Source organism: Puma concolor, chromosome A1 (genome assembly GCF_028749965.1).
Source record: "Puma concolor isolate L17-30 chromosome A1, mPumCon1.1.hap2, whole genome shotgun sequence".
Taxonomy (NCBI): domain Eukaryota; kingdom Metazoa; phylum Chordata; class Mammalia; order Carnivora; family Felidae; genus Puma; species Puma concolor.
Window position 1 is genome coordinate 51,651,617 of NC_141667.1, and position 25,615 is coordinate 51,677,231.

General features: G+C 41.0%; 1 long non-coding RNA gene across 1 annotated transcript in view; it reads right to left on the reverse strand.

Annotated features, from left to right (window-relative positions):
* Positions 1-289: 289 nt before the first annotated feature.
* The window catches only part of LOC147584161 (uncharacterized), a 44,077-nt gene continuing 18,751 nt past the window's right edge, over positions 290-25,615 (reverse strand). Inside the window, exons 5-6 of the long non-coding RNA XR_015250905.1 lie at positions 8,437-8,588; positions 290-1,827 (exon numbers count right to left, since the gene is read on the reverse strand). This is a non-coding gene — a long non-coding RNA (uncharacterized LOC147584161). The remainder of the gene's footprint in view (positions 1,828-8,436; positions 8,589-25,615) is intronic.

The window sequence follows — 25,615 nt, forward strand, 5'->3', positions numbered from 1 at the left end:
GTACAGTAAATGAGACAGCCCTTCTAATGCTCCCAGCACAGTACCTGGTGCCTAAACAGTGCACAATAAGTGCGGGCAATTCTCCTGTTGTTGCCACTCCTTCTGCCCCTGCACTTGGATATTGTTGTCATTGTCATTGCAGGTTGGATAGCATCCTTGAGAACAGTACACTCCCGGAGACACAGGTATGTGGGTGTTAGCTATTATGTCAACCCTTTCTCTCCACTCAGGAAAGCATTCTGAAGAACCAGATGAATGAATATGACATTATTATTGTGATAACCTTGAATCTACTCTAATTCATGTTTATTTTTTAAATCATCTGCCAACATTGGTACTTTAGCTTCATGAGTCACAAATTCTTTGTGGCATACCTCATAATATATGGTGACTCACCAGTGTGCTGTGGTCCTGAAGGTGAGAACTTCTGCTCTAAGTTTTAACTTGTATTACTGCTGCCTTCCTGCCCAGGCTGTAAACTCTGTGAGGACAGGGCCCCTGGCTGGCTTCTTCCTTCCTCACCATGGTATCCAACACAATGCTTGGCAGGTAGCAATTATCAACTAGTCATGTGCCGATGAACTGATATCTTTCCAGAAGCAGGGCTTCTAGAAAGGTGTAGATTGTTCAGATGCTGAAACTTTCAAAGGTGTATCTCTAGTTCTGTTCAATTCCTATGAAAATCTCCACAGAGGGAGAAAACATGTATATTGATCAGGACTTTTGTGGGTGCAAGTGACAGAAGCCTAACTCAAACTTCCTTAAGCAAAAGGGGCAAAAATTGGTTCATATAACTGAAAAGTCAAAAGGTGTATTTAAGTTCAAGTAAGGCTGCATGCAGGTGTTCATATTTTATCAGCATATTGTGTCTCTCTTAGCTCCTCAGCTCTTTTTTTCCTCTAAATTTTCTTTATTTTCAAGCATGTTCTACACAGCTGGTGGTACAGACAGCTTCCAGCCGCCACAGGCTTCTTTTCCATCAGCATATAATGTCAGGGAAAACCCTGTCACTTTCCCAATCCTTCTAGCAAAATCTGGACCTGACACTCATGGGCTCAGAATGGCTTGGTTACACATTCCTATGGCTCAGTTTTACCAGGTATTGGTCACATGCTGAGTTTGGACAGATAATATCCAAAACAAGTGGTTTGGATGTTCAGTCCAGATGATTTCCCAAAAGATAATCTTGGTGCATTTCCTAGAGATGGAAGAAATGAATGCTGGGCAGACAGATATTTTCAACATTTGGCAAGCCTGAGTGAGGGGCAATGATTATGTATATAAGCGAGAACAACTGTTTCCATGTCAACTGCTGTCACCATGGTGAGAAAGACACTGATCCGCTGCATCATCTGTGCACCGAGGGGGTGCCTTTTGCAGTGAGTTCCGAACTCTGACTTTGGTGCCAGCATTGCTAGGTTGCAGTTATGAGACTCTTGCAGACAGAGCCTATCCCTACCAGACTGAAGAGCTGTTGATGGCATCTGCTGAGCTACACGGAGAGAGGCTTTGCATGTGAATGAGCACAAACTATATAACCAGCACAGGGAAACATCTGGAAACAGATGTTGATCAGTTAACAAGAAGGTGAATGCACTTTGTTCTGGTCTGATTGCTCTCTCAGGAATTGCCTTCTCATGTGGCCCCAGAGAAGAAGCAATCCACCATTCCACCTCCACAGATAATCTTCTTCTGTCCACTGTTTTCCATTCTCCATAAACAAGAGTTGACCCTGGCTAGGATTGCAGCCACCTAGCCCCATGGAGAAATGTACTGGTTTGACAAGGAGCATCTTCATCAGATGAAGGTCTTCTTGACCTGTGCGCTCTTGAAGAGAAAGAGAACACAATAACTACAAGATAAGTCTTACTTGATGTAATGAACACCTTTCCTCTTATCAGGTTCTCCTACTAGATAACTGTGTCTTAATTGGCATTGTGGCTATTTTACAATAATTCATTAACAGTGACAGTGGTAGACAGAAAAAGGACCATACGATTTTAAAATGACAAAATAAGAAGTGACCTTAGTCATCATTCCCACCCTGTGAGTTTTGTGAGTTCATCAGCTGTATCTGTCTTGTTCACTCCTATATTCCCAGTGCCTAGTGTAGAGTCTAGCATTCTGGGTATGCCATTATTCCTTATAACTGTGTTCATGACAGACATCACTAATCAATCACCACCTTACTCTTTCCCATTGATCAAGAATATGGCCTCAGGGGTGTCTGGTTGGCTCAGTTGGTCGAGTGTCCGACTTTTGATTTTGGCTCAGGTCATGATCTCACAGTCATGATATCAAGCCTGGCATGGAGCCTGCTTAAGATTCTGTCTCTCCCTCACCCTCTGCTCCTAGCATGCACATTCTCTCTCTCTGAAAAGAAAAGAAAAGAAAAGAAAAGAAAAGAAAAGAAAAGGGAAGGGAAAGAAAGAAAGAAAAAAGAAAATGATCTCAGAATCATTCTCAAAACTGAACCCCAAAAATCTAGTGCCAGCCAATCAACTGACATAAGCCAAAACTGATTTGCCATTGCTAACTAGTGACTTGTCAAAAATTTGCAAAATCTTAAGGAAAGATTTCTTTCAACCATGTAGTTTCCATTTAGGAAAAAGCAAAGACCTAAGCAATTACCTGTCAACTAGAATAGTGGTTTCTTTAGACTTTGGAGTTGCTGTAGAACTCCATCCTACATCCTTTGCGACGTTCCTCAGAAGAAATTTAAATCAGATGCTACACACCACAGAGTAACTTTTGGGGACTATATATTCTTACCAAAGAGTTTTAACTCCTTAGCAATCTGCAGGCTAATAATTAGCATGTAAAAGCCAGTCTACTTCAGTGGAAGGTTAGAGATTTAGGTGCTCAAAGAAGATCCCCAGGAGTTCTTTCCCTTTCTTTGGTGCTGACCATTTAGCATTTCAAGTGGTGCAGAAATGGCACCATGGAATGAGCAGCTCACTTAGGCAGCACAATCCTTTCCTTTCAGATTTTAGGCTAAGTGGCATTAGGAAGTAGTCAATTATGAACAATTTGGGTGCCTGCAAATAACTGTAGAAGTTAAATTGACTTTGTATATAAGTGGAACATGCCCCTGGAAGACATTTATTCACATGGACCCATTGTGCAGGGCCTTGGATGCAGCCAGAAAGATCATTAACAGCCGAGTCAAATTACTGTGGTAATAGGAGTATGAAAGAGGCTAGATCACTTGGATAATCGGAGCTGCAGATGACCAAAAATTCTTTTGTTGAATTGGACTAATAGGCTCCCAGATTGGCATCAGTCCCAGTAAACAAGCACTGTAACCATGTTTACTAGCAATAAGATGATGCTTTTAATGCCTGACAGTTAAATACAAGAAAAGACCAAGGAAATAGTCATTTCAATCCAGATTGACTTGAAGGTATTATGTAAATTCAAGGAACATACAAACAGAGTCCGCTAGACCAAAGCCTCCCTCGGTATTATTGGACTCTGAGGGGCAATCAGCCCTGCCCAGCTACCTGCAAAGAGGCAAAAGGGCCTTATGTCAATCTTTGTTCTTGGGTGCTCTTAGAGTGACCTAGTAATTGAGCATCAGCCAGCAGCAGGGCTCAGAAGCAAGGTTCTGACTCAAATTAGTAGTTGGGGATTAGAGCATCTCTTACCATCACACAAAATTCACCTTTATGTCTGCAACAACTGAAGCAATTGTGTTTATGCTAGGAAGGAGCAATTTAGGAGATAGATCCCAGAACTTTCAGAGAGAGGGAATTAACCTCTGAACTCATACTCTCTTGAGCAGAAGTGGTTTTCCCCTGCTTATCGCAATGAGAAATGGCTATTGAGGAATTGTGGAAGAGTGGTTAATAGCTTGGTGTTGTTGTCAGACCTGGAAGCACATTCTAGTTCTACTACTTAATAGCTGTCTGGCATTAAATAGCTATTTAAATTGATTGATCCTCAGCCTTTTCTCTTTAAAATGGGGATACAGTATCACCTATTTCCTCTCCATTAAAATGGGAATAATAGTAAGCATTGTTGTAAAGATTAAATATAAAAAAGTATAAAGCACTCAACACTGTTTGGATCAGTTACCAAGATAGACCAAGTTCTGAGACCTAAACAAATCTTAATACATTTAAAAGAACTCAAGTCATACAAAATATATTTCCTGGAGAAGATGAAATTAAATTAGAAATCAATAACAGACAGCTATCTATAAAATTCCCAAATATTTGGAAACTATCTAAAACACTTCTAAATAACAGCTGAGTTGAAGAAATTAACAGGGAAAGAAGAAAACATTTTTAAGTTAATGGAAATTAAAACACAGCATTTTAGAATTTATACCATGCTGCTAAAGCAGTGCTTATGGGGAAATTTATAGCACTGAAATGCCTATGCTAAAAAATAAAAGAAAAGTCTCAAATTCCAATCTCCCACCTTAAGAAACTAGAAAAAGAAAAGTAAGTTAAAGCCAAGTAAGCATAAGAAAGAAAATAATAAATAAAAATCAATGAACAATCAATGAAACAGAAAATAGAAAAACAATAGAGAAATTCATTAAAATCAAAAGTTGATTCTTTGAAATCAATCAAATTTATAAGCCTCTAACCAAAGTGAATAGAAAAAAAAGAGAAAAGACATAAATTAACCCCATAACCAGAATCAGAAAAATGACAGCACTATGTATTCTACAGATATCAAAGCAATAAGAAGACATTATGAACAACTCTGTCTATAAAATAAATAATAAATGCCTCTAAATTTGACAATTTAAATGGATGAATTCCTTGAAAAACATAAACAAAGTTCACTCAAGAAGAAATAACTTGAATTTGTAGTTAACAACTTTCTTAGGAAAAAACAAAACTCAAAGACCAGATAGCTTCCTTGGTGAAATCTATCAAATTTTTAAGAAAGAAACAATACACAAACTCCTTGAGAAAGTTAAAGAGGAAGGAATACTTATCAACTTATTCTGTGAGCCCACCATTACAAATGGCAGCATTAGTAGATAAGAAAATTTCAGACCAATAGCCCTCATGAATATGCAGTAAAGTGTCAACTAAAAGGTAAGTCAAATCTAAAAACATGTAAGAAGGATAATATATCATGATCAAGCAAATGGCATTGTTCTGGACTTTACCCCAGAAATTCAAAGTTGATAGAACATTTAACAAATCATGTAATTCAGCATATTAATAGTGTAAAAAGGAAAAACACACAAAATCATCAAAACAGAGGTAGAAAAGCATTTGACAAAGTACATTATTTTTTATAGAAAAAACATATCTCAGGGGCGCCTGGGTGGCTCAGTCGGTTAAGCGGCCAACTTCGGCTCAGGTCATGATCTCGCGGTCCGTGGGTTCGAGCCCCGCATCAGGCTCTGTGCTGACCGCTCAGAGCCTGGAGCCTGTTTCAGATTCTGTGTCTCCCTCTCTCTCTGATCCTCCCCCATTCATGCTCTGTCTCTCTTTGTCTCAAAAATAAATAAACGTTAAAAAAAAATTAAAAAAAAGAAAAAACATATTTCAGCAAACTAAGAATAGAGGGAAATTCCTTAACTTGATAAAAAGCATCTATAAAAACCCTACATCATACTTAAAGGTAAAATAAAATGAAAGACTGAATGCTTTTGTGCTAAGATCAGAAAGAAGAAAAAGATGTTCATTCTCACTACTTCTGTTCAAATTTGTACTGATGATCTAGCTAATGCAGTAAGGCAAGAGAAAAAAACAAACTGTATGGAGATTAGAAAGGAAGAACTAAACCTGTCTTTACTCACACATGATATGATCATCTATGTAGAAAACCCTATGGAATCAACAACAAAACACTACAAGAACTTGTAAAAAAGTTTACCAAGTTTTCGAGATACAAAATCAATATAAAAGATTACATTTATATAAAAGCAATGAATAATCAGAAACTAAAATTAAAAATTTTTTAACGTTTATTCATTTTTTTATAGAGAGACAGAGTTGAGTGGGGGAGGGGCAGACAGAGAGAGGGAGACACAGAATCTGAAGCAGGCTCCAGGCTCTGAACTGACAGCACAGAGCCCGACGCGGGGCTTGAACTCACAGACCGTGAGATCATGACCTGAGCTGAAGTCGGATGCTTAACCAACTGAGCCACCCAGGCACCCCTCAGAAACTAAAATTTTAAAAATAATGTCATTTATAACAGTATCAAAAAATATAGTTACAGATTATCTCCAACAAGATGTGTGTAAGATCTGTAGATTGAAAACTACAAAACACTGCTAAAAGAAATTAAAGAAGATCTAATAAATGGAGATATAAATAATGTTCATGGATCAGAAGACTCAATTTTGTTAAAATATCAATTATAACTCAAATCAGTGTATAGTTTCAAAACAATCCCAATCAAAATCTTAGCAGAGTTTACTATAGAAATTGACAAGATAATTTTAAAATTGATATGGAAATGCAAAGACCTTGGATAGCCAAAATAACTTCAAAAATAATTTAAAAAGAAGGTTAACACTGATTTCAAGACTTACTATAAAGATACAGTAATTGTCAGTGTCAACCATTAGGGTCAAGATAGATAAATAGATACATGGATCAGAATAGAGTCCTGAAATAGACCCACAGATATATGGACAACTGGTGGTCAGTAAAGGGGCAAAGGTAGTTCAGTGGAGAAAAGTTAGTCTTTTCAACAAATAGTGCTAGAATAGTTGGACATCTATATGGGGGCAAAGGAGGGGGAATAGAACTTTAATCCATACCTTGCACTATATACAAAAATCAACTCAAAATACATCACAGACCTAAATATTAAATCTAAAACTATAAAATTCCTAGAAAAAAAAATAGGAGGAAATTTTTATGATTTATGATTAGGCAAAGATTTCTTAGATATAACATCAAAATCACAGTTCATGAAAGAAAAAAGTGATAGTGTACTATATCACAATTAAGAATTTCTGCTCTTTGACTCTAGATTTTTTTTAATTAAAAAATTTTTAACGTTTATTCATTTTTGAGAGACAAAGAGAAACAGGGTGTGGGTAGAGTAAGGGTAGAGGGAGAGGGAGACACATAATTCCAAGCAGGCTCCAGGCTCCTAGCTGTCAGCACAGAGCCCAAAGTGGGGCTCGAACCCATGAACCATGAGATCACGACCTGAACCGAAGTTGGACGCTTAACCAACTGAACCATCCAGGTACCCCTATAGATTTTTAAAGTTTGTTTATTTATCTGAGAGAGAGAGAGAGAGAGAGAGAGAGCACATTCCTATGCAAGCGGGAGAGGGTAGAAAGACTTCCAAGCAGGCTCCATGCCATCAGTGCAGAGACCAATGCAGGGCTTGAACTCATGAACCGTGAGATCATGACCTGAGCAGAAATCAAGAGTCGGATGCTTGACCGACTGAGCCACCCAGGCACCCCAAGAACTTCTGCTCTTTGAGTTACCCTGTTAAGAGAATGAAAAGACAGCTCACAAAATGAGAGAAAATATTTGTAAATCGTGTATCTGACAAGACAATTGTATTCAGAATATATAAAGAACTCTAAAACCCAATAATAAGCCAAACAACCTAATTTTTAAAAAATTGATAACAGATTTACACTTATACTTTATCCAGGAAGATAAAGGGACGGCAATAAGCAAATTACAAAGATGGTCAACATTATCATCATTAAGTAAAATGCAAATAAAACAATGAAATACCACTACCCACCTGTTAGAATTGCTAAAATTAAAAAGACTAACCGTGGTAAGTATTGCCAAGGACATGGAGCTACTAAAGCTCTCATACACTGCTGATGATGTAAAATGGTACAGCCACTTTGGAAGACAGTTTGGCATGTTTTTAGAAAGTTAAACATATACCTATCATATGCCCTAGCCATTGCCCTTGTAGGTGTTTATGCAAGAGAAATGAAAGCATAAACCCACACAAAGACTTGTACATGAATATTTATAGGATTTTTATTTGTAATAGCCCAAAACTGGAAATTTCCCTCAGCAGGTAAAAAGATAAAACTGCAGTTTACATTGAAATATTACTCAGCAATAAAAGCTATGAACTACTGATACATACAACATGGCTGAGAGTCTCAAAATCATTCCTACTGACTGAAAGACACCAGACAATAAAAGGGTACTTAATGTATGATTTCATTTATATAAAAGTCTAGAAAATGAAAACCAATCTAGAGTGACAATAGCAGATTGGCAGTTATCTGGGAGAAAGGGGTGGAGAATAGGGAAGGGTTACCATAGGCACGAGTAGACTTTTGGCGGGGACAAATGTGTTCAAAATCGTAACTGTGGCAATAGTGTCGCGGGTATATACACATGCCAAAACTTGGCACATTGTACACTTTGCATATGTACAACGTATCATATATCAGTTATATCCCCAATAAAGTCGTTTTTTAAAAGGGCGTTTGTTTAGGCTGGTGTGTGATTGTACCTGATCCCAAGTGAGGGGACCCCAGCTGAGAGGCCCGGAGGTGGGACCCCAGGATCCCATTGGTAGAAATGCAACCTTCAGAGGATGTTCCCTTTCCGCGGCTGCTGGAGCAGACATTACCGCTTCCACTTCTGGCCGTGGCAAGGAGAATCCTGGCAAGTAGATTGAAAAACAAAAGCAAAAAGTGTTTAGCAGGAGGCTAAGTGTCTTCTTTTGATTTCCATTATCCCCTGACCAGCTTTGCTTTTCTTTTTTTTTCTTCTTCCTTTCCTGATGAATCTCCAAAGTAGGGATAGCTCTGACGTCCCCCAGACCACAGGTCAAACTGTGATCCGCTGGTAGTGACTACCTGCAGCACTGCACTGAGAAGTGTGGTAGGAGGAATAATGGCCCCCAAAGATGTTTACGTCCTAATCCCCAGAACAGGAGAACGTTTTACCTGACCCAACGAAAGCACGAAAGCGACTTTGCAGACTTATTAAGGTTAAGGATCTCGAGACTGGGAGATAATCCCGGATTATCCGGTGGGCCCAATCTAATCACATAAATTCTTAAAAGTGGAGGACATTTCCTGGTTATGGTCAGAGAGTAATAGCAGTATGGGAAAGATTTGATGCCCTGTTGCTGGTTCTGAAATGCAGGTGGGCTATGTTCATGGATAAGCTGGAGCACACAGGGAAACGGATTTTACTCCTAGAATTTTCAAAAACAAAAGCAGCCCTGCCCGAATCTTGATTTCAGCCCACCGAGGCCTATGTTAGACCTCAAACCCACAAAACTATAAGACAACAGAATTGTGTTGTTTTAATATATTAAATTTGTGGTAACTTTCTACTGTAGCGATTGCAAGCAACCAAATTCAAACAGGACAGAATATTGGAATCAATTAATAATGCCTACCGGCGATACCATAGGGGAAAGAAGCTTACAGGCTACATATCTGCCACTTTGGTTCTCATTTTCAAGGTGGGCTGGCACGGGAGCTGGGGAAGGGGCCACCTTCATTTATGGTGCCTACTGTATGCCAAGCTCTATGCTGGACTCTTCACACATGTGCCCTCAGTCGTCTTCACCTCGGTTCTATTATGAGGTAAATATTACTTCCCTTTCTGATAGTCGGGGATCAAAGAAATTAAGACTCGCTTAAGATCTTAACTCAAATGCTGGTTTTGTTTTGTTTTGTTTTGTTTTTTGTTTTTTGTTCTTTATTCCTCTCAGCTCCAAACAACGCACGGAGTCCCAAGAAAACGTAGGTGAACTACGTTTCAAGTGTTGATGGGAAACAAGAACAAACACAGATGAAGAACCTTTGTCTTGGAACAATACTTCTGGCCCTGGAAGTGGTACACGGAACATTATTAGCACAGCTGGAGCTCCTTAGAAGTGACTTGGGAGTGGGGAAAGAACAATACATTTCTAATATTTGGTAATTATCATGAAAAGTACTTGCTCCTTGTTTATGCTTAAACTTCAGCACAGAGGAATGCCACTTATTTTCTCTCTCAGCATGGTGTGTGTGTGTGACGCATCCAACCAGCCGCCTATCTGGGTTCCCTGGCCCCCTCTGAGAGTGGGGACTTGTTTATACCTCCACTGAAGGAGCCCGCACAGCCATGCATCCTTCCTGCCCTTACTGTCTCTTCCAAGAACGCTTCAGGGAACTAAGCTGTGGACAGCACTGCTGAATTCACTCTCTGGTAGCGAAATTGCAACATCATGTGTGGAGGCAAGGGAGGGAGCCAGACCTCAGATCTCCTTCAAGATGGAGCTGTGGAACCAGGCCAGGTCACTATCACTTGCCATTTTACTGTCTTTCATTTGAAGGAAGTTAATGGGTTGGGAAGACAGAGGGAAAGTGTGAGAGCCTAGTCGCACCACTGAATAATTCCACGACTTAACCTCTCAGAACCTTGTTTTCACCTATACTGTGAGAGTAATAATAGACACCTCACAGGGATGAAGCAGTGCTTAGGACTGAGTGAGCATGTCCTCTGAGTTAGGCATTGTGTTAAGGGCTTTATATGCAAACTTCACTTGTTCCAATGACCTTATGAATAGTATACTACTATTACCCTATTTTATAGATGAGCATATAGAGGGTCAAAGAGAATTACTTACCAAAGTACCACAGCTAATAAATGAACACAATCAAGCCACTTGATTCTAGACTCAGAGCAAATGACCACTGTGGTGAAATGCTTAGTGTGGCACCTTGTATAGGGTACATGCTCCAAAGACAGGAGCAAGAATTCTATTGGTTTTAGTATTAGTATGCAATATTAGTTGGGACCTGAGGTCCCCTTGATCCCCCTCTCCTGCAACTACCCATTCATGGTAAAATAACACACAGATATAGGAAACCACACAAATCCCAGAAGCCCACTCGTGGGCTGCATTCAATCACAGCCACCTGCCCAAAATAGCCATGATCTTGACTTTTGCTGGAATAACTGTCTTAGTCAGTCCAGGCTCCTAGCACAAAGCACTACTGACCAGATGCCTTGTAAACAACAGAAATTTATTTCTCGTGGTTCTGGAGGTTGCAAGTCTGAGATCAGGGTGCAAGAATTGTTGCATTCTGGAGAGGGCCCTCTTCCAGGTTGTAAACTGCTGACTTCTAGTATCCTTCCATGGTGGAAAGAGGGCAAGAGAGCTCTCTGGGGTCCCTTTCATAAGGGCACTGACCTCATTCTTGAGGGCTCCACCTTCAAGATCTACACGCCTCTCAGGGCACCTGGGTGGTTCAGTCGGTTGAGTGTCCAACTTCGACTCAGGTCATGATTTCATAGTCTGTGAGCTTGAACCCCGTGTCAGGTTCTATGCTGACAGCTCAGATTCTGCCTCAGATTCTGTGTCTCCCTCTCTCTGCCCCTCCCCTGCTCGTGCTCTCTCTCTCTCTTTCTCTCTCAAAAATAAATAAACATTAAGAAAATAATAATAAAATAAAATAAAGACCTAACCACCTCTCAAAGGCCCCATCTTCTTATACTATCACATGAGGGTTAAGGATTTCAACATATGAATTATGGGCAAGGTGTTACCCCACTCCCAGTTTGTTCTTTTTCTTAACAATTTTTCTGATTTACTTCCTGAGATTTCCTGACTGTCCCCTCACCCCCCCCAACTTTTAACTGAGCTTCTTTTCCTCCATCCCTATTGTCCATCCAATTTTTATTCTATTCCCAACATTTTCTCCGCAATACAGGAGGGAGAGCCCAGGTGGTCAGTTTGGGGAGTCCATACCATAGGAGATAGACAGCGGCAGCTCCTCAATCCTCTCTCCAGACACCTTGCACGCCCCACTCCTGGTTTGGGCAGAATGCCTCCCACTTCAGCTGCCTCTCTCAGACTGGCTCATGTGTTTTCTAGTAAGTACCCTCTGCCTCTGTTGAGATTCTCCTGTTCCCAGGTCTATCGGATACCCCATTGCTTCCTTCCTTCCTCACACACAGGCATTAATACCATATGAATCTTGGGGCAATTGCTGCTTTGTCCCCACAGCTTATATTTGGGGATTCATAGGAATACCATCTAACATTGTTTTTGATTTTGTTATGTATTTGCTCTGTTTGTTATCATGTGGAGATTAGGGTAAATTTAAAAACTGATTCTATCACCATTCTCATCTTCCTAAATCCCCTAGAACTCTTGAGTCCTTCTCTCATTACGGGCCCCTGTCCAGACCTGGTTTCTCCTTTGGGCATGGAAGACACAGATATACTCCACAGGGGCCTGCCTCATGACCCCCCTGTTCTACTGTCTATGTCTGGCAATGGCAACTGTCAGGATAGCCTGGCAAGACAGGTCTATATTCCTTTACAACAGAGTTTACTTCAACATAAGAGATAATTTAAAAATATTTAGCAATGAACAGACCTGAGAAGAGATCAAAGAATCCTGTAGTGAGAGGGAGTTGGACTGCAGATTTAAAATCCATTCCTTCTTGTGTCTTGCGACCCTCAGTTCAGGAAGAACTCCCCAAACATCCCAAGCCTCTTTTAATTAACCTTATCTTGAGATAGCACAAAGTGTCCCGGAGGGTTAGACCTTCATGCTTTTGAGTTTGAGGTTTCTAGAGGTCACCAGAACAAGATCGGAATCCTCTATTCCCATCATCATCATCTGAGGCATGCAAATGCTTTTATAAAAGTTCCATTTTTGCTTGACTGAATTAGACAGTATCCAAAGGGGCAAGCATTGAGCTCACCTTCCACGAACTCATGGTTGGAGTCAACAGCATGGATTGCCATGATTTTATATTTCATCTCATAGTCTTAAGGAATCCCCAAAATAATATTTACCTCAAGGAGGAAATTTCTTGTGGTTTTTTTGGCACTTGCATGAATAGAAACGATTGTATATTTATTATCATTGTTTTTTTAGAAAAAGAAACGCTTGTACAACAGGGAGGTTTTGTTGCTGTTCTTGTGAATACCTCTTCCGGCTATATTTGGCAAAATAGTCAAACCTTTTTAGAACACTGGTGTTACTGGGGCACCTGGGTGGCTCAGTCCATTAAGTGATCTACTTCGGCTCAGGTCATGACCTCACAGTTTGTGAGTTTGAGCCCCATGTCGGGCTCTGTGCTGACAGCTCAGAGCCTGCAGCCTGCTTCTGGTTCTGTGTATATGTCTCTCTCTCTGCCTCACCTCCACTTGCACTCTGTCTCAAAAATAAAATAAAAACAGTAAAAAAAAAAAAAAGAACACTGGTGTTATTGCTGTTGGGGGAGGAGAGAAGGAGAAAGTCTTAGCCCTTCTCTCCCAACCCCTCCATGTCCACCTTTTTCCAAGAGAGAATTATCTGATAGACACCACTCGAGGATGCTAACTGGGTCCCAATAACAGTGGGTAAGGTCACTGTGTGTGTACTGGGAAAGCTCTGGTCTTGAGCCTAAGCTCGGTGTTCTAGCACAATTTATCAGTCTATGCAGGCATGTCAGGCACAAGACCAGTTAATAATCCAATAGTACATGAGTTTCCCATTTAATCTAGACCTTTGAGTGTAGGAGGGATGGCATTTCTGAGCCCCTGGTCTGATGCTAATAGCACATCTAACTACACACTTAACTTTCAACCACTCACTTTGCTGTCTGGTCAGTGGGCAAAGAAAGTAACTGCATACATGACCTGGGTGTATTGAATCTCTCTCCCTGCACATGCCTCCTTACCACTCACTATGTGTTTCATATAACCATCAAATTGCTGCCTGAACAAATTTTTTCTCCCTGCCTTCCTCCCTCCCTCCCTTTCTTCCTTCCGTCTTTCTTTTCTCCCTCCCTCCTTTTCTTTTTTCTTTTTTTTCTTTTCTTTTCTTTTCTTTTCTTTTCTTTTCTTTTCTCTTTGCTTTTCTTTTCTTCTCTTTTCTTCTCTCTCTCTCCTTCCCTCCCTCCCTTCCCATTAGCCTGACCTTCAGTTACCCTCTTACTCAAGACCCCTACCTACTTTTTCAGTCCCTTTTTCCTGCCCCCCCCATACCCCCACCTCCATACACTGTGTTGCCACCATCCTGAGACGCTTTCATCCCTAGAGTTTGCATGTGTGTTCACACCCACAGACCTTTACTTAAGCTGTACCCTCTGCCAGAAATGCTTTCTGCTTTCAGAAAATTCTTCCAAACATAACTTATGAGTTACCTTTACATGAAATCTTCCCCTACATCCTTGTCTCCAGTGCCCTCCCTGGATGTGCGGGAATGGGGTGCATTTCTTCTCTCTTGAAGTTACACTGCTACTTCCTCTTTTTTTTTTCAATATATGAAGTTTATTGTCAAATTGGTTTCCATACAACACCCAGTGCTCATCCCAAAAGGTGCCCTCCTCAATACCCATCACCCACCCTCTCCTCCCTCCCACCCCCCATCAACCCTTAGTTTGTTCTCAGTTCTCAACAGTCTCTTATGCTTTGGCTCTCTCCCACTCTAACCTCTTTTTTTTTTTTTTTTCCTTCCCCTCCCCCATGGGTTTCTGTTAAGTTTCTCAGGATCCACATAAGAGTGAAACCATATGGTATCTGTCTTTCTCTGTATGGCTTATTTCACTTAGCATCACACTCTCCAGTTCCATCCATCTTGCTACAAAGGGCCATATTTCATTCTTTCTCATTGCCACGTAGTACCCCATTGTGTATAGAAACCACGATTTCTTTATCCATTCATCAGTTGACGGACATTTAGGCTCTTTCCATAATTTGGCTATTGTTGAGAGTGCTGCTATGAACATTGGGGTACAAGTGCCCCTATGCATCAGTACTCCTGTGTCCCTTGGATAAATTCCTAGCAGTGCTATTGCTGGGTCATAGGATAGGTCTATTTTTAATTTTTTGAGGAATCTCCACACTGTTTTCCAGAGTGGCTGCACCAATTTGCATTCCCACCAACAGTGCAAGAGGGTTCCCGTTTCTCCACATCCTCTCCAGCATCTATAGTCTCCTGATTTGTTCATTTTGGCAACTCTGACTGGCGTGAGGTGATATCTGAGTGTGGTTTTGATTTGTATTTCCCTGATGATACTTCCTCTTTCTTATAGGGATTCACTCCCACCTATCTCCCCACCAGATTAAGGCTGGTGATGATGGGCCATGTTTGAGGTTCTCCCACGCTTATCATAATGCCTAGGATATGATAAATGCTCCATGAGAGTTTGCTAAGTGATCAAATCAATCAATTAAGGGTGGGACCAACCTCTGGAATCAATAAAAAAATATTCACTACGAACTGTATACAAACTACCATTCCTTCACTATGAAAAGCTATTCTGAAAGAATATTAACTGATTGTAATTAGTGTCTTATTAACTATTTTGAGGAGAAAGATCACACTTGGAATTTGAGTCAGTTCTGTCGCTTCCTTGCTTTGTGCCTTTTCAGTCTAAACCTCAATTTCCTCATCTGTGAGATGGGGAGAAAAACCATCACAGCTGCCTTACCTGCCCTCAGGGTTGGTGTGCCGGTCAAATGGCACAATGTATATGAAAGCACTCTGAATTAGCTTCCCTTACCTAGTAAGACCTGGAGGGTGTGGGACACAGAGGAGGTAAGGTCTGGTGAAGAAAAAGCAGTAAGCAAGGATCCAGGGGTCAGGAAGGCAGGCAGATCAGGACTGAGAGAACACTGGGCAGCAGGAAAGCCATATGAGGAGACAAGGGCTGTGCAGGAAGAACAGAGGAGCCAGAGTGTATCCAAAGGAGAGGTGTGTGGAGAGATCAGTTCGGGGAAAGAAAGAGGAGGACAAGTGCTAACTTTCCTTGGGGAGAGCAAAATGGACACACCACAGCTCCAGGCTTTTTTCTTCTGGTTTCCTGACCCTAATAACTATTGGACATTTTGGAACAATCTCACAGATCATGAAATTGTTTGCATCCCTAGAGATTCAGTCCTTTTCACTCCATAGTTGATTGGAGTACAAAGAACACCATGATTCGTAGGGTTTAGGGTCAGAGCCATACTGGCTAGTCACTTGCTGTTGCTGCTAGAAAGTCCCTAGCAGAGGAAGGAGTGTATAATCCTAGGATGGGACATGAGAGTTAGTAAAGTGAAAGATGGAGGCAGCAGTCAATGGTGTGCTTCCCAACCCCTCCTCCCCTTTCCAACCCCCCCAACCTCACCACCACCATCATGCAACCAAAACACTGGATGATTAAAGAATTCTCTGGCTTCAATCAGAACAACTAGGTGGAGCTTGGCAATGAATTCATGTTTCTTAGTGACACTATTAATTTTATTTTGGTGCTAAAAGACAGATGTCACAGGCCTGGTATATTCTCGTAGATCCCTTTCTCTTATGCTGTATCAATAGTTTTTCAACCATACTCTAGAAACGGAAGAGCTCTAAAGGACACCTCAGGAGTCCTACAAAATATTCTTCAAATTTCATTTTTAAATACATATAAACAACTTTAAAATCTATAATAAACAAACATCCTCTCAAATGTGCTGTATCCTAAATTTGAATCTATCATACATATTTTTTCAGTATAATTTATTGTCAAGTTCATTAACATACAGTGTATACAGCATGCTCTTGGCTTCGGGGATAGATTCCCATGATTCATCACTTACATAAAACACCCAGTGCTCATCCCAAGTGCCCTCCTCAATGCCCATCACCCACTTTCCCTTCTCCCCCACGCCCTGTCAGCCCTCAGTTTGTTCTATGTATTTAAGAGTTTCTTATTTGACTCCCTCTCTGTTTGAAACTAACTTTTTCCCCTTCCCTTCCCCCATGGTCTTCTGTTAAGTTTCTCAAATTCCACAAATGAGTGAAAACATATGATATCTGTCTTTTTCTGACTTATTTCACTTAGCATAATACCCTCCAGTTCTATCCACGTTGTTGCAAATGGCAAGATTCCGTTCTTTCTCACTGCTGAGTAATATGTCACTATATATATATATATATCACATCTTCTTTATCCATTCATCAGTTTCTATTGTACATATCATGTTGTATGGCAGGTTAAACTTTCATGTGTGCATGTGTATAGATTTGGAGTAAAGCTGCTCCTATTTTTTTTTTAATAAAGAATTTCCTGACATTGCAAGATGAACTGCTTTCAAAACTATCATTACTTTCAACTACTTATCTGTTTGAATCAGATTTCCTTACTCCTGGGTATGTTAGTCAGAAATATTTTGGTTGCAAGAGACAGAAATTCAAGTCAAATTGGCCTGAAAGACAAATATTACTGGTTTGCATAGCAGAAAATTTCAGGGGTTGGGCTGGATTAAGTTCCAGCTAGATCTAAACACTTTTATGGTGGCATCGCATTGCCCTCCTTCCCTTGGCAAAGCTTTCCCTGAGTTGGCTTCTTTGGCACAGGAAGACCTCCTGTTTCCCAGGGTTTCCTGGCCCTGGCTCCCAGACCCACCTCTGTAGCTGGAGGGGGACCAACTCCAGAGCCACGTGACCAGAAATGGGAGATGGGAAATGGGGAATAGAGTGGGCAGCAGAACGACAGAAGTTCATTGTACTAGGCAGGCTAAACAAACTACAGGAACACACTAGACCCAAGACTGCACTGGCCCCCTTTGATATCTGTCCCTGAATCAAGCCCCAGAATTTCCCAAAATGGCTTCATTGTTCTTATAGATTAATTTGATAAGTGAATGTCATACATTTGAACCTGACAATAAGTGTATGCTAATAAAATAGCTTTTTTTTTTTTATCAATTTATACAATTGGCAACTTTTACGTAAAACTTGTCCAAAAATGGTGGGATTGGTTCAAAGATTGAGAACTCATCATTATACACTCATCCATGGCCCAAGTGAGTTTGGTCTCTACGAAGGCTCCTTGGCTGCCTGAGCTCGTGACAGTTCTTGCTCCTTAAGTGCATGCTCCACTCATTTGGCTCCTTGTCTAGAAGCCATGGGATGAAGGGGAAGCTCATCATCAGAAGTTCAAGTGCAAGCTTCACACCTTACTGTCTATGATTTTCCTTACCTGGAAAATGATGATGCCTGCTCCTTATTCACAGGGGGTGATTAAGTCAAAAGATTTTTGAGGGAAGGTTCTTCAGCATCAGTGAAATGCTATGGAATTAAAATTATTATCTTTCATCTCTTGTTAATTATATATGTATGTTTATTATGCATTTATATAAAATTTAATTATTTATATATGTATCTGTCTAGTCTCCCTGCAGCAGATTATTGCACTCATGGCTTCATTATGTTATCCCTCCTGTATCCACGTCCTTTACCGTGCAACTTTGTAGTGGCCTCCTACTCTGGCTCTGGATTTGCCCATGTGACTTGCTTTGGCCAATAGTATGTCAGCAAATGTGATCCAAACAGAGGCTTGAAAAGACTTGCACAATTGGGCATGCTCACTCTTGCTCCTTTACCTTTACCATTGGAACAAGCCCAGGCTAGCCTGCTACAGGAGATCCAACTTGACCAGTCAGTCACCACAGCTGAGGCCACTCTAGACCAGCCAATAGTCAGTCAACCCCCAGACATAGGAGCCCAAACCAGAACCGCCCAGCTAAGTCCAGACTAAACTTCCAACTAGCAGATTTGTGTGCTAAATGCATGTTCACTATTTTAAACCACTGATTTTTCTAATGGCTTATAACACATCATTATTATGGCAGTAGATAAGTGTTATACTCCCTAAATAGGAAAGTAAACATCTTGTTTTATATCTTCTGAAGCTCTCCAATTTCCCCAGCTCTCCAAGGAGAAGGAAGAGAAATAAAATTCTAAGTTTTTTTTAAAGCTTTCCAACATTCAGGTACTCTGTGAGGCAGTTCTTATGCAGTACTTTATTTAATCTCTACAACATCCTTCAGAGGTAAATGGGCATTTTCCCATTTTACAGATGAAGAAACTGAGGGTTGGAAAAGTGAAATGACTCACCTGAGGTCACACAGGAAGAGTGGCAGAGTTGGATTCTCCCCACGTGAGCCTACCCCTCATGACAGTCCTCAATTTTCACTACGTTTGGCTGCCTTATGCCTATTGCTCCAAAGGTGAGAAGCATCTTATTTGGCCCTTATCTAGATACCATCTTGTTCTCCAATGGTGTCATATTAGTTTATCTAGAAACATAAATCTGTCTTTCTCAGACTTTTTTTCCTCCCTCATCACACTGGAAGATTATCTGTTTATTAGCATACTGGTTTGACACCTTAAACATCACAAATTGCCAGATTCCTCATATTTGTTTCTAAGAAACTTTGTTCATTGTAAATAAATGGGGGCAGAGGAGTTGCTTTCCAAAGATCTTAAGAATCTAGCATTTTCTTAGCCCAAATTTGGCCCTCCCTCTGGGTTTCTGGCCCCAATACTTCAGTTGCTCTCCTCTCCACACCCAGCAGACGTTATTTTTAAGTTGCAGTTTTATCCAAAGAGCATTTTTTCACAGAATGCCTTGGAAGGTCCTGCACTTTCTCTTCAGCTCGGGAACTGTCCCTCAGCCACACCCCCTTGGTCTGGGAATTTATTTTGGTCTATGCAAGAGTCACATGTTTTTCTTTTAATGAAGTCATCAGAGTATTTTGCTTCCATGCCCTTGATAATACATTTTTAAGGAAGGTTGTTCTGTCTGTGATCTGCCAGGGGTGGAGATATGGGCACTGTTGTCATTTTAGAAGAGGAATTAACACAGGCTAAGGCCCCCAAACCTTAGCCATGGCTTTACCTGGGCGCCTCCAATTAAGGTCCTTCAATTCTCTGATCCTTCTCTTTCTTCTGAGTCCAACCCATTCCCCTCTCCTCCAGGAAGAGTTCCCTGACTCAGGTTTATGATAATATCTTTCTTTTTTGGAATAATTAGAGAGTCTGAAATACTTGATTTTGAAATTACTTAGCACATACTTACTGAGCGTAGACATGTGCTATGCTCTATCCCCAAAGAGCTTACAGTCTAGTGGAAGATAGCAAAGCACAAATAAGCAAGTAAGATGTAGTCAGGTAGTAATGATAATGTTTAAAATAGGATAATGGGATAAAATAAATATGAGAGTAGGGAGGGCTACTTCAGATAGTGCAATGGGGGAGAAGATCCCTAAGAAGGTGACATTTACATTGAAAGGATCCAACCCTCTCTTCTGAGGGAAGAGTGATCTGGGTGAAGACTACGACAAACACAAAGGTCCTGAGGCAGAAACTAGCCTTGCGAGCATTGTGGCTGGAACAGGGAGAATGAAAGGTCAGTGGGGCAGGAGAGGACCGGCCTACCAACTAGGCCACAGTATGGAGTTTGGATTTTGCGATAAAGGCAATTGAAGTTTGGGAGGGTTTTAAGCATAGCAATGATATCTGATTAATGTTTGTTAAGATCCCTTTGACCGCTGCGTCAAAACTAGATTCACTGGAGAGATGGGATTGATGGCTATCCCACTAGAAATAATAAAGATTTAGGCAAAGATGGGAGAAAGGTTGTCATGATTTTTTCTATTGAAGTACAGTTGACACATGATGTGACATTAGTTTCAGTGATTGAACTTCCCTGTGTGTTATGTTATGCTCACTACCATCTGTCACCATACAGCGCTGTTGAAATACCACTGATGATGTTCCCTAGGCTGTGCCTTTTATCCCTGTGACATTCACTCCATAAACTGGACCTTGTGCCTCCCACTCTCCTTCCCCCTCTTTTCCCATCCCCACCTTCCCTTCAGGTTGTCATTTTTTTTTTTTTTACCCTTACCTGCATGTGATAATCTCTTTCCCCTATACATTCAATCTATTTACTTTTAACTTGAACTGAATCTTTTATTTTGTTTCATTATTTGCAAACCCAAATTAGAATAGAAACTACAGGGGCGCCTGGGTGGCGCAGTCGGTTAAGCGTCCGACTTCAGCCAGGTCACGATCTCGCGGTCCGTGAGTTCGAGCCCCGCGTCAGGCTCTGGGCTGATGGCTCGGAGCCTGGAGCCTGTTTCCGATTCTGTGTCTCCCTCTCTCTCTGCCCCTCCCCCGTTCATGCTCTGTCTCTCTCTGTCCCAAAAATAAATAAACGTTGAAAAAAAAAATTTAAAAAAAGAATAGAAACTACAGTACGGGGGCGCCTGGGTGGCGCAGTCGGTTAAGCGTCCGACTTCAGCCAGGTCACGATCTCGCGTCCGTGAGTTCGAGCCCCGCGTCAGGCTCTGGGCTGATGGCTCGGAGCCTGGAGCCTGTTTCCGATTCTGTGTCTCCCTCTCTCTCTGCCCCTCCCCCGTTCATGCTCTGTCTCTCTCTGTCCCAAAAATAAATAAACGTTGAAAAAAAAAATTTAAAAAAAGAATAGAAACTACAGTACGGGGGCGCCTGGGTGGCGCAGTCGGTTAAGCGTCCGACTTCAGCCAGGTCACGATCTCGCGTCCGTGAGTTCGAGCCCCGCGTCAGGCTCTGGGCTGATGGCTCAGAGCCTGGAGCCTGTTTCCGATTCTGTGTCTCCCTCTCTCTCTGCCCCTCCCCCGTTCATGCTCTGTCTCTCTCTGTCCCAAAAATAAATAAACGTTGAAAAAAAAAAAATTAAAAAAAAAAAAAAAAAAGAAACTACAGTACGGAATTAGACATTTGACCAATTAACTCTGCTTGGTTTTAAAGCTAGGTATTTAAGTTGGGCATTGGTAAACACCCTTAAGCTATTTTAATTTGGAACGCACTTGTGAGATCCTTCTGTTTATGCTTAAATTCCAATTTGCCACCTAGTAAAACTTTCCATTACAACCTCCTTCTAGACTGATGCACACCAAAAATTCCCATGACATTAGTACCCCCATTAAATGGTTGTCCATCTACTTTCGAAAGTATGGCTACCTGGGAAAATAAACCTCTGTTCTATGTAAGCCACTGTGGTCTGGTCTCTGAACCTTGTCGCCACTCACAATCCTAATTGATATAATCGGTCTTGAACATTGTTCAGACATGCCTCTACCTGCTCCCACTCTGAAGAACAGTCAGTGACATATGGTGGGGACTTTCCAGAGCTCTGGCAGACACTATTTCAAGGCTTTCACACATTTACAAGGCAGCAGGTGACACCTGGGAAGACTCTGGGCATTTTCAATTCCTCCTCTTCAACTATTTTCCTCACTTGTTGTCAGATTTCACATCTCACCAACAGAGCTTATTATTCAAGGTGGATAAACTCCTCCAGGTGAAGTGAGAATATCTTGACCTTTCTCTGTGAAGCCTTTCTGGAAGCTTAAACAGTGTTGCTAATGGATGATGAGATGATCTACCACGCACTTGGTTCCCATAGATTTCTTAGGTTTATGTGAACAAGTCTTCTCTCTGACCTTGGTAGTTGGCTGGGCCAAGGAGATATAAACCAAATGAAAACACCAATGAACTCGTAGTTTCTTCGTAAGCCAGGGTGTTCTTTTGAGGTAAGGGATTGTTTGATTATTTAGTTTTTTTCTTTTTTTTTTTTTTTAAAGAAAGTCTTTTTTTTTTTTAAACCTTTATTTATTACTTCTTAGAGACAGAGCATGAGTGGGGGAGGGGCAGAGAGAGAGAAAGGGAGACACAGAATCAGAAGCAGGCTCCAGGCTCTGAGCTGTCAGCACAGAGCCAGATGCGGGGCTTGAACTCACAAACTGGTCAGATCATGACTTGACCGGAAGTCGGACACTCAACCAACTGAGCTACCCAGGTGCCCCTTGTTTGATTATTTAGTACAAGATTTTTAAAAATAGAAGATTTTAGAGCCAACAAGGATCCTACAGGCCATCCAGTCATTTGAAAGATGGAAAATGTAGAGTAGAACATTTAATTTATTTCCTATGATTGTGGAGCTATGTAATTGCAATGCCAAGGCAAGGCAATCTCATGAATATATAGTATCTGTTATGTACTAGGAACCGTAGTAGGTTTTATACACATGTTCATCTTATTTAATCCTCCCCATATCTTAGAAAACTAATGTGACTTAGAAAACTATGATGCTAGTGTCACCATATTACACATGGGGAAATTGAAGCCCAGGAAGCTGAAGTAACTTGCCCAGAATTATGAAATCTTCAGATTATATAGTAGATTATATTATTATTTGTAAATATTCACTTACCTCTGCCCATAGTGAAGTGTCTTTCCATACACCATAGATGTTGAGTTTGGCCATTTGACTTGCTTTGGCCAGTGGAACATGAGCAAATATGGCATAAGTCATCCAAGAAAAAAATTTAAATGTGATTGCTTGCTTCAGTTTGGTTTCTTGCTCCTGTGTCCTCTGCTCTGAGGAGTCATGCCCCAATGGTTCCTTATCTGCTAGCCTGAGTCCTAGAATAAGAAATGGACTTGAACCCTACCACTTTCTGCAGAAGAGCTATAACAACTGACCTTCAGCCACTACCATGTAACATTAAAGAAAAGAAAGAAAGGAAGGAAGGAAGGAAGGAAGGAAGGAAGGAAAGAAGGAAGGAAGGAAAAGAAATGCTTTTGGAAGCCACTGAGACCTGGGGGCTGTATGTTACACAGCATGACCTAGGAAAAGCTACTGAATCCAGATAGATAGAACCAGAGCCCATACCCAGGCCCCTCAACCTCCAAACTCTATACCTTTTTTTCCACCACATGTTCTTGTCTATCCACACCAGTCTTTTTTGGCCTCAGGCAGTACGTGCTGATTTTTCCGACCCATGTTTTTAAGCCCTCTGCTTTCTAGCACTCAAGACATTTCCTTTTATCATTTTCTTTAGATTCAAATCCTGCTCTTGCAGAAACCCTGCCATCAGCTTTCATCAAATGATGGACCTTCCTAGATCACAAAGAAAAAAAGGCCATCATGCATGCACTCCTTCACCTTCTCTCCTACATTTCCAGATTAGTTATAGCATGGTTAATCCTTTCTCCTTGCCTCTCAGCTCTATGGAAAAGCTATTCTATTTCTTGTCCGAGGCTGACCTCTCCACTATTCTCTTAATCCTCCTCCAGAATCTCACTGCAGGGATAATCTCCTCTTTCTTGTCTCTTTCCTTCTTTTCCCTCCCTGCATTTTTTTTTTCCCTGTCAGCCTACAAACATACAAGTCTCCCTCTTTTTTCTAAAACAAGACGAAGACTCTTCCCTGATCTTTTCCTCTTCTCAGGCTACTTTTCTATTTCTCACCTTCCTTTGACACCAAAATCCTGCACAGAATTGACTCCCTCAGTAATTTCCCTTCCTCACCATCTTTGTTTCCTTGTCACCAGATCACTCAGCTGCCCACCAACTTCCAGATTCTGCTCACACTGCTGTGGTGAAACTGCCTGTGAAGAGCACATCAGTGGCTTCCTGACTGTCAAAGTCAATGATATCTGGCCAGTCTTTGGATCAACTTTTAGGGTTGACAGATAAAATACAAAATCCCAGTTAAATCTAATATTTGGGACATTTATATATCCTAAAAAACTTGCTGTTTATCTGAAATGCAAAGTTAAATGGGTGCCCTATGTTTTTCCTTACTAAGTCTGACAACTCTAGTCACTTGCCTCTCTTTCAATTTTATCTTGATGGCCAGAAGTCTCAAAGATTTCATCGATTCCCACTCTGTCCTTTGGTGTCACATAAACTCGATATATATATTTTTTATTCTGTTCCCTCCTCCCCATCCCATTATCACTGTTCTAGCTCATATTCTCATCATTGCTTATCTAGACAGGTGTAGTGGCTTCTTCCTGCCCATCTCCCTATCTTCTGGTCTTGCAACCTCTCCTGGCCATACTCTGCTCTGCAGCCAAAGCAATCTACTCATTTCCAGGTATCCTTTCTCTTACCTAATAATACAGTTGGCTCCCGTTGTTCATAGGATAAGTCCAAACTCCTTAATATGATATTCAAAGCTCTTCAGAATATTATTTCACTCTATTCTTTCACCTTGACCTCCTGACACATGCTACTCATGTACATACATAATGTGGACATTATAGCCACAGTGGATAACTCATTATTCCTTAGTCACAACCTGTCCTTTATTTGTCATGTATTTCCTTGATAAATATTACAAAAAAAAATTTGCCATCCCTTCTAACCCAACAGTCTTATGCCTCCTTCCCTACACACATACTCGGTTTCCCTAAAAAAGTTTTACACACCTTGCAAAGACCAGTTGAAATGTCATCTCTTCTGTAAAAGCTCCCCTGATTCCCTCCAAAAGGAGTTTTCCCTAGATAATGTGGCACATGGTAGTTTCTAGTTCAGATTTGTCAATGAGTGGGTGAGTTTTCTAAAATAAGTTCATATAAATGAATCCATCTTATCTGACTCTTAAATAGCAAAGAGAATTTGTTCCATTAACAACTACTAGATACTTGGTCTTAGCACTCATGATTAGATGGCAATAAAGAATATATAGTTTAATGTAAACTGAGGGGGGTGATTTGCCTCTATCTTCTGTCACCCCAAGTTGCTGAGTTGAATTGACTGCTCTGGCTGAGAAAATGTCCCTTTCATTCTGTCTAGCTCCACAGGTGCACTGCCGAAAGCTATCAATTTGGTCAAAGAGGGCAACCACCCAAGGCATTAAATCGCAGGATGATAAATGGGGTCCATTCTTGGGCCAACACCTTAATCAGTTAGTAATGCCCTCCTAAAGTGCTATATTGAGACAAATTCTAAAACTACATCCAGATTTATGGAAAAAGAGTGGCGTGACTGATTAGTTTTGGCTTCCATGGACCTGGAAAAATAAGTAGCACTTACATCATAATTTTGCCATCTTATCAAAGGTATTTGAATAGTTGCAATCCCATTCTGCAGTCAACAA